Below are 7,971 nucleotides of genomic sequence, written 5' to 3'. Positions count from 1 at the left end.
TTGGGCTGGACCAGGGGCTTCAGTTTCCGGCATTTAGCCTCCGCGGACAGTGGGGCCCTACAGGGTTGAGGCGGCGGGCGACTGCGGCCTTGCACCCAAGCCTCGGACGAGGCGTTCTCGCTTGCGTAGTGAGTCCAAGGTTGGGCGGTAGTGTGGGTCAGAGCCAGGGACTGAAACCGGCTCTAGGGGCGGGGCTGTGGGCGGGTACCAGCTTGTGGGCGGAACCAAGCTTGGAGGGCTCGGTTGTGGGCGGACACCCGTCCTGTGAGGGGCCTAAGGACGGGGCTTTGACTGGGTACGGATCTGGGGGGCGGTGCTAGAGTCTCACAGCCTAACGCTGGGCCTAGACTAGTTCCAGGGGCGGGGATAAGGCCGGGGTGGGGCTTGGATAGAAAGGCTGGAGAGCCGGAGAAGGCGGCTCCAGGGACCGGATTGAAGGCGGCGGGTTGGCGGGGCTGTGGGGGAGAGTCCATGGATTCCCCAGGCTGTACAGGTTGCGGGGTGCGGGTGGCGGGGGCAGTTCCTGGTTGCTGAGTGATAAAGAATCTAGCTCTCAATGCAGGAGAGGCTGGTTCGATCCCTGCGTGGGGAAGATCCGCTGGAGGAGGAAATGGCAACCCCTTCCAGTATTCTTGCCTGGGAAATCCCATGGACAGAGGAACCTAACGGGCAAAAGAAAGAAATATGACTTAACCACTAAACAACAACCAGTAGATGGAAGCTAAACAAACAGCTTTTCTTCAGTCCTTTCCCCATGTTCAGGACCCTCACACAGCCCAACAAAACTACATGCCATATTTAGGATTTTTTTTTATGGCTGTCCTTAAATTTTTTATAAAGTATATTCACTTTTCTCTTTAACTTGCTATCACAAACCAGTAGATAGGGATCTAACGCTATTTTCTTTTAATTTTTTGTGGGAGAGGGGGCTAGGTCATAGATACACGTATAGGAAATCTTCAAACAGTGGTACAGTCAGTAAAATGTTCTGTCTCATACCATCTCGCAGTCCTTTTGCCCAGATATAACCATAATTTTCTCCTCTAACCATCCAGATACAGTGTATATAGCTATGTCTGTGTATGTATACAGTTCCAAGAGGGAAGTCCCCAAGCAGGAACTGAAGCTGATAAATTGCATCTGGATCTACTGAAAAGAGATTTAAATTTATACTGGAGAAAGATAAACCAGTGATGAATTCTTAGAAATTAAACAAACAAGAGAAATTTACCATTTAGATGATCCAAAGAAAAAAATGAGAAAGAAAATGTAATCATAATATCTGGATCAGACTCACGTCCTAGAATGGTAAACATCTATATAATAAAACAATAGTCATTGACTTTCAATTTATCCTAACTTATTATATAATTATATTGGGGGAAAGGGAATTACATTTTAACATAGCAAGAAAACTACATGCTAATTTTCTCAGAGAAGAATATTATTAGAAAAAAAATCAAAAGCTGAAAAATGAAAAAGCCATATAAGTAGCTAATTTAGAAATACAGAATTACAACCAGAAAAACGAAGAAGTTCTTTATGGAAGCCGGAATAAAGACTGGGTAAGTAGCTTTTCATAAGGCTTAAAGTTTTGTTTGAGATATAGGTGTATATATACATACAAACACACACACAGAAACCTGAATTTTTATTCCAAAGGGATCATCAAACTTGGTAGAATTTATTTTAAAAAGGATCTCTTTGCAAAAATAGAATTTAAGAATCACAGACTTCAAGCATTAAAAAAAAAAAAAAAAATGGTACTCACCCTGGTGGAAAAATGAATAGCACATTACATTGCACAATGCGTTACAAGCATTTTCTGTACATTGTTGTTTAAGTCATTAAGTTGTGTCTGACACTTTGTGTATCCATGGACTGTAGCCCTCCAGGCTCCTTCGTCCATGGGATTTCCCAGGCAAGAATCCTGGAATGGGTTACCATTTCCTTCTCCAGGAGAATCTTCCTGATGGAAGGATTAAACCTGTGTCTCTTGCATTGGGAGGCGAGTTCTTTACCACTGAAGCCACTTAGTGTACTTTACTTCTGAGTATTTTCACAGCAACCCATAAGGAAGATACTATTATCTATCTCCATTTTACAGATGAAATCAATGGGAGCGTATTGCTAGAATGTAAATATTTCATTTACGTTTTCAATAGTTATTTTATTTCAAAATCATTATTGAACTTCATTAGTAAAATAATATCTTATTCTAGCAAGTAAAAAAGTATATAGAAAACAGTTTAATAAAACTGCAGTTTTCTTCTGATATAGTTAAATATATCAATCACTTTATTTATTTATTGGATTTCTGTCTCAGATCTAGGAAGGTACTTCCTATCCTAGAGGTTTACTACAGAACTTTACTAAATACTCAAATATCAGGAATCCCATATTTTGCAAGCTTCCTGAACATAAACACACACACAAAAAATCCATTATAATAAAACCTTTGATGCAAAATTCTTAAATTATTAATGAATTGATATTAATACAAATCATAATCAGGCAAGATTTACTGTTAAGTAACAAATAAATAACAGCTTATTAAAAAGCAGAGACATTACTTTGCTAACAAAGGGCCGTCTAGTCAAAGCTATGGTTTTTCCAGTAGTCATGTATGGATGTGAGAGTTTGACTATAATGAAAGCTGAGCACTGAAGATCCAACCAGTCCATCCTAAAGGAAATCAGACCTGAATATTCGTTGGAAGGACTGATGCTAAAGCTGAAACTCTAATACTTTGGCCACCTAATGTGAAGAACTGACTCATTGGAAAAGACCCTGATGCTGGGAAAGACTAAAGGTGGGAGGAGAAGGGGACAACGGAGGATGAGATGGTTGGATGGCATCACCTACTCGATGGACATGAGTTTGAGTAAACTCCGGGAGTTGGTGATGGAGGGAGGTCTGGTGTGCTGCAGTCCGTGGGGTCGCAAAGAGTCAGACACGACTGAGTGACTGAACCGAACTGAACAAATATTTATACTTTAGAAATTTAGAAATGTAATTAATGACATTTATGATGTTATTGCTGGAGTCCAGCTCCAGCAGCCAGGGAATCAGCCTGAAGAGATGAGCAGTGTTGGCGGAGAATGATGCAGCCTCTGACTCAAGGTTTCAATAAACATGTGGGACTGTATGTTTATTTCAAGCATCAGGTCTTCTTTTATACTTTTTCAAAAGCATTAGGTCAGAGGTTTTACATTTTCAGCTCCCCCTCACCCAGATTTATTGTCTCCATAAATCATTGTTGCCCTTCAACCAGAGTTACATTGTAACTCATGCTTATGTCTGGGCTGCATACCACATCCCTCAGTTTATTTCTTATCTTTCTAAATCCTGCTTGCCTCTAGTATCCTAAGCTCACTATCTCCTAAAAAGACTTCTAGCTATTCTTAATTATTCCTAAACCCTAAGCTCAGCAAACTTCCTTTGCCATAAACATTCCCCTCACGAACAGGTCTCAGATAACAATCCTTCCCATGGCCTCAAGCTGTGGCCTACGTGCTCATCCTGGGACATTCTTTGTAAAGATCCTTGAACAAATGTCAATGGTTACTTTATAGATTATTTTCTGGGCACAACTGCAGAAGGCTTTGTGCTTTCTCATGCTTCTCTCAAGAACAATAAGCACCTTAACATTCTTTCCAGCCAACTCAACCAAAGAAAGGAAAGAACAAGTCAGAATCACAAGATCTAACTCCTTCATCCCGGGACCGTGCCTGTGGGATGAGGAGAGGGAGTTGGGGCTGTGCCTTCATTTTGTCAGTAATGCCTAACACGGCTCCCGACACATTATGTCATAATTTGACATAATGTAATTTATAATGTTAATGCATGTAAGAAGAATTTTTTCCAATCTCACTAACTGCCAGGAAATCATTTGAAAAAATGCATTGCAGGGGGGAAAAAATGCATTGCAGCATTATTAAAAACAACAAAGAGAGGTAAACAACCTAAATGCACTTTAATGGATGAAAGAATAAGGAAAATGGGTCATATACATACAATGGAATATTATTTAACCTTAAAAAGGAAGGAAATCCTGTTATATGCTACAACATGCATGAGCCTTGAGAGCATAATGGTAAGCGACATAGATCAGTAGAAAAGAACAGAGGTTGCATGATTCCACTTAAATGAGATAACTAAAGTAGTCAAACATAAAAACAAATTAGAAAGGTGGTTTCCAAGACAGGGGTAAGGGGATCTGGGGAGTTGCTTGGTGAGTATAGTTTCACTCATGCATAATGTTGGGGGGTGGGGCAGTTCTGAGAATCCATTGCACAACAGTGTGCATGTGGTTGAACATAATGTAATGTGTGCTTATAGATTGTTTGCAGGGTGAATTTTATGTTGTGTGTTTTTTGTCACAATAAAATAAATTTAAGATGTAATACCCATCCTAATATGTAATTCAAAGAATAGAAATAGATATTAAAATAGAAAATATTAAAATGGTATTAAACCCTTAAAAAAAAATGTGCTTTCTGGTTCTGGATAAGACAATGTAGACTCTTTTTTTTTTTTTTTTTTTTTGACTCTATGCTAAATACAATTAAAAACCATGGAAATAATTAAACAGACAATGTGTGGAAATTGAAAGAAGAAAAGAGGAAGACAGACTGGGAAAGAACCTCCGCATTTGAGGAAAAACACAACTGTGAGGTCTTAGGTTTTATTTGAATCACATATTATCTCATACTGATCACCAGAGAAACTTGCAACCTGGAATTGCCAACAGACACAAACAAACAAAAAGAATCTGTTTTGCTGAAAGTTTTACTTTCATTTTAGGTTTGAAGGATTTTTTTTAACGAAGAAACCACTCATTATACATATAAACCATTTCAAATTTATATAGAAGATTATATGACTTAATTTCAATCTACAGTCATTAAAAGAAAAGAAATAGAAACAACAGGGAAGTAACTGTGTATAAATCACCAAATTGGGCCAACCTACATCCAAACTTAAACAGCACTAGAAGGTCCTTAGTTTACAGCAATCTGGAGTCCCAATTTGAAAAGGGCCCCAGGGGGCCAGGCGGGTGGGGGTGCATCCACCCCACAGATAAGGCTTCAAATCACAGTTTCTGGAGCTCCCACCACCAACTGATATCATCATCAGTTTTCCCACAAAAGTGCAGCTCTGGTTTTACTTTAACCTCTTTACAATTTTTAGCTGTTTTGTTTCACCTTACAAGTCATAGAATTTCATTAGATACCGGGGGTTGGCCAGACCTCCAGGGGCTGAAAAATTCCAAGATTCACTTCCTTTCTTATCTAAAGTGAGCCCTGGCCAGCTGTGCTTGCAGGCATCCAGGAAGTGTCCAGGCAGGTCAGAAGCAGGTTAGAGGCCTGCTCCCCTGTTTTTGAAGCCTGAACGAGACTTCCTCCATTTTAATCCCCCTAACAGAACCCTAAGGAGGACCTGTTGTCTTTGGCCAAAAGATTAGAACATGGGACTCACAGAACAGAAACATTTTTGACAAAACTTGCCCTACACCACCCAAACACCACAGATAACCCCCTGATGTCAGTGGGAACTAAGTAGGAAGTATAGATGCCTGTTACCCATCTAAGGTCATCAGATAGCGTAAGGTATGTTCCTTGCTGCTGACCCAGGCTCCACTGACTCTCTAGTCCCATGACAGCAAGTGACCAAGAAGTCACGCTATAGGCCCACTGGGCAACATCAGCAAGAGTAAGTCAGAAATCTGCTCTCCTACTCACCCCACCTCCAGCAGAAAACAGCCAGCAATCCAGGTGGGTACTTTCATATTCAGTATATGTCAGTGGAGACAAAGCTGGGAGTTTGTCCTGTTATCTCCAACAGGTGTAGGATATAGCCTGCTGGATCAGTATCGGGGAGACTAAGGAGGTCTGGACATTTGCCTCCATGTAATGGCAGCAGGAGGACTCCCCAGGTGGCGCTAGTGGTAAAGAACCTGCCTGCCATTGCAAGAGACATAAGAGATGCAGGGTTCAATCCCTGAGTTAGGAAGATCCCCTGGAGGAGGGCATGACAACCCACCTTAGTATTCTTGCCTGGAGAATCCTATAGATAGAGGAGCTTGATGGGCTACAGTCCATAGGGTTGCACAGAGTCTGACATGACTGAAGTTTCTTAGCATGCACGCAATGGCAGCAGGAAACCCAAGGTGACATGTCCTTTTTCTTTTCTCACTAGACATGGAGTCCAAACTTCTACTCCCACCCAGAGGTGGCATAGGGCATCCTTCATTCTCTCAGAGAGAAAGGGAGGAGGACCTTGGAGAGGAAGGAACTCAAGAAAGGGACTCTTAAATGCTACACAAGAAGTGCTTGGCAGTCACCTCATGAAGCAAATGTGAACTGATATAATACGCCCAAACTATAAAATCTGAACTGCAGTGTGACAGCCTATGCTGTCTTCCAAGGCAGGACAGAGTGGCACTCCAAGAGCTCTGAAAACTGCATTGTCATGGGAATCATGGCACACAAATTGATATCAGGACCAATGTAATAAACCTAACTGAGATGAATGTCTGCAAAAATGGAAGATTAAATAGGATCTGGAGTATCTCAATATGTAAAAAGTCCAGGGAAGAATAAAAAGTATAGAAAAATCATAGATTATGTCAGGGACCAAGAAAATTACTAGTAGGACACAGACAATCATAGGGTGGCTATCCTTGAATGACCATAATAAGATGCTATCCTTGGAATGTCTCATATTTTGGAATTAAATTATGAGAATGTTAAGGCAACCACAAATTTTTTCAACTAAAAATTAGAAAAAAAAATCTTGAAACAAAAATATGGAAAATGCCAGCAAAGAGATAGAAGGCACAAAACCAAATGAAAACCGTAGAGTTGAAAAATAGAATAATTGAAAGAAAAAACTCTGGGTGAGCTCAATAGTATATTGGAGTTGTCAGATGACAGAAGTGGTGAATCTGAGTTTGGATCAATAGAATTTAATGTATCTAAAGATAGAGAAAATAGATTGGAAAAAAATGAACAAAGCCTCAGAGACCTGTGAAAATACAGCAAATAATGTAATGTTTATGTCCTTGAAGTCCTCTTAACAGAAGATCAAGTATGTGAGGCTGAGAAATAATTTAAGAACTATTAGCTGAAAATATCTCAAACATGGAGAAAGGCATAAAACTACAGATTTTAATCTAAGCAGAACTCAAACAGTTCTGCCCTTTCCCCACAGAAAAACTATGCCAAGACACTATAATTGACCTTCTGAAAGCTCAAGACAAAAAAAATTTGCAAGCAAATAAAGAGAAAAGAACTAAAAAAGGAACTAAAGAGCCATTGATGAAGGTGAAAGAGAATGAGAAAGCTGGCTTAAAATTCGACATTCAAAAAACTAAGATCACTGCATCCCATGCCATCACTTCATGGCAAACAGAAAAGGACAAAGTAGAAGCAGTGGCAGATTTTGTTTCCTTGGGCTCCAAAATCACTGCTGACGGTGACTGCAGACATGAAATTAAAAGATGCTTGCTCCTTGGAAGAAAAGTTATGGCAAACCTAGACAGCATATTAAAAATCAGAGGCATCATTTTGCTGACAAAGGCCTGTATACTCAAAGCTATGGTTTTTCCAGTAATCATATATGGATGGATATGACAGTTGGACCGTAAAGAAGGATGAGCACCAAAGAATTGATGCTTTAGAATTGTGGAGCTAGAGAAGACTCTTGAGAGTCCTTTGGATTGCAAAGAGATTCAACTAGTCAATCTTAAAGGAAATCAACCCTGAATATTCACTGGAAGGACCAACGCTGAAGCTGGGGATCCAATACTTTGGCCACTTAATGGGGAGAGCCAACTCATTGGAAAAGACCCTGATGCTGGGAAAGATTGAGAGCAAAAGAGAAGAGGGCAGCAGATGACGAGATGGTTGAATGCCATCACTGACTCAATGGACATGAATTTAAGCAAACTGCAGGAGATAGTGAAGG

The 7,971-nt window shown here is 40.2% G+C and overlaps 1 long non-coding RNA gene across 1 annotated transcript; it reads left to right on the top strand.

Moving 5' to 3' along the window:
• The first annotated feature begins 5 nt into the window (after nucleotides 1–5).
• Nucleotides 6–6,810, top strand: LOC147368635 (uncharacterized). Its single transcript, XR_015166736.1, has 2 exons — nucleotides 6–128; nucleotides 6,202–6,810. It is a non-coding gene; the product is annotated as an uncharacterized LOC147368635 (long non-coding RNA).
• The last annotated feature ends 1,161 nt before the right edge of the window (nucleotides 6,811–7,971 follow it).

The sequence above is a fragment of the Bos grunniens genome, chromosome 7 (assembly GCF_055505025.1).
Source record: "Bos grunniens cultivar Pamir isolate PY7600 chromosome 7, Bosgru_T2T1.0, whole genome shotgun sequence".
NCBI lineage: Eukaryota > Metazoa > Chordata > Mammalia > Artiodactyla > Bovidae > Bos > Bos grunniens.
Note: the sequence above shows the minus strand (reverse complement) of the source record. Positions and strands in the feature narration are given on the sequence as shown.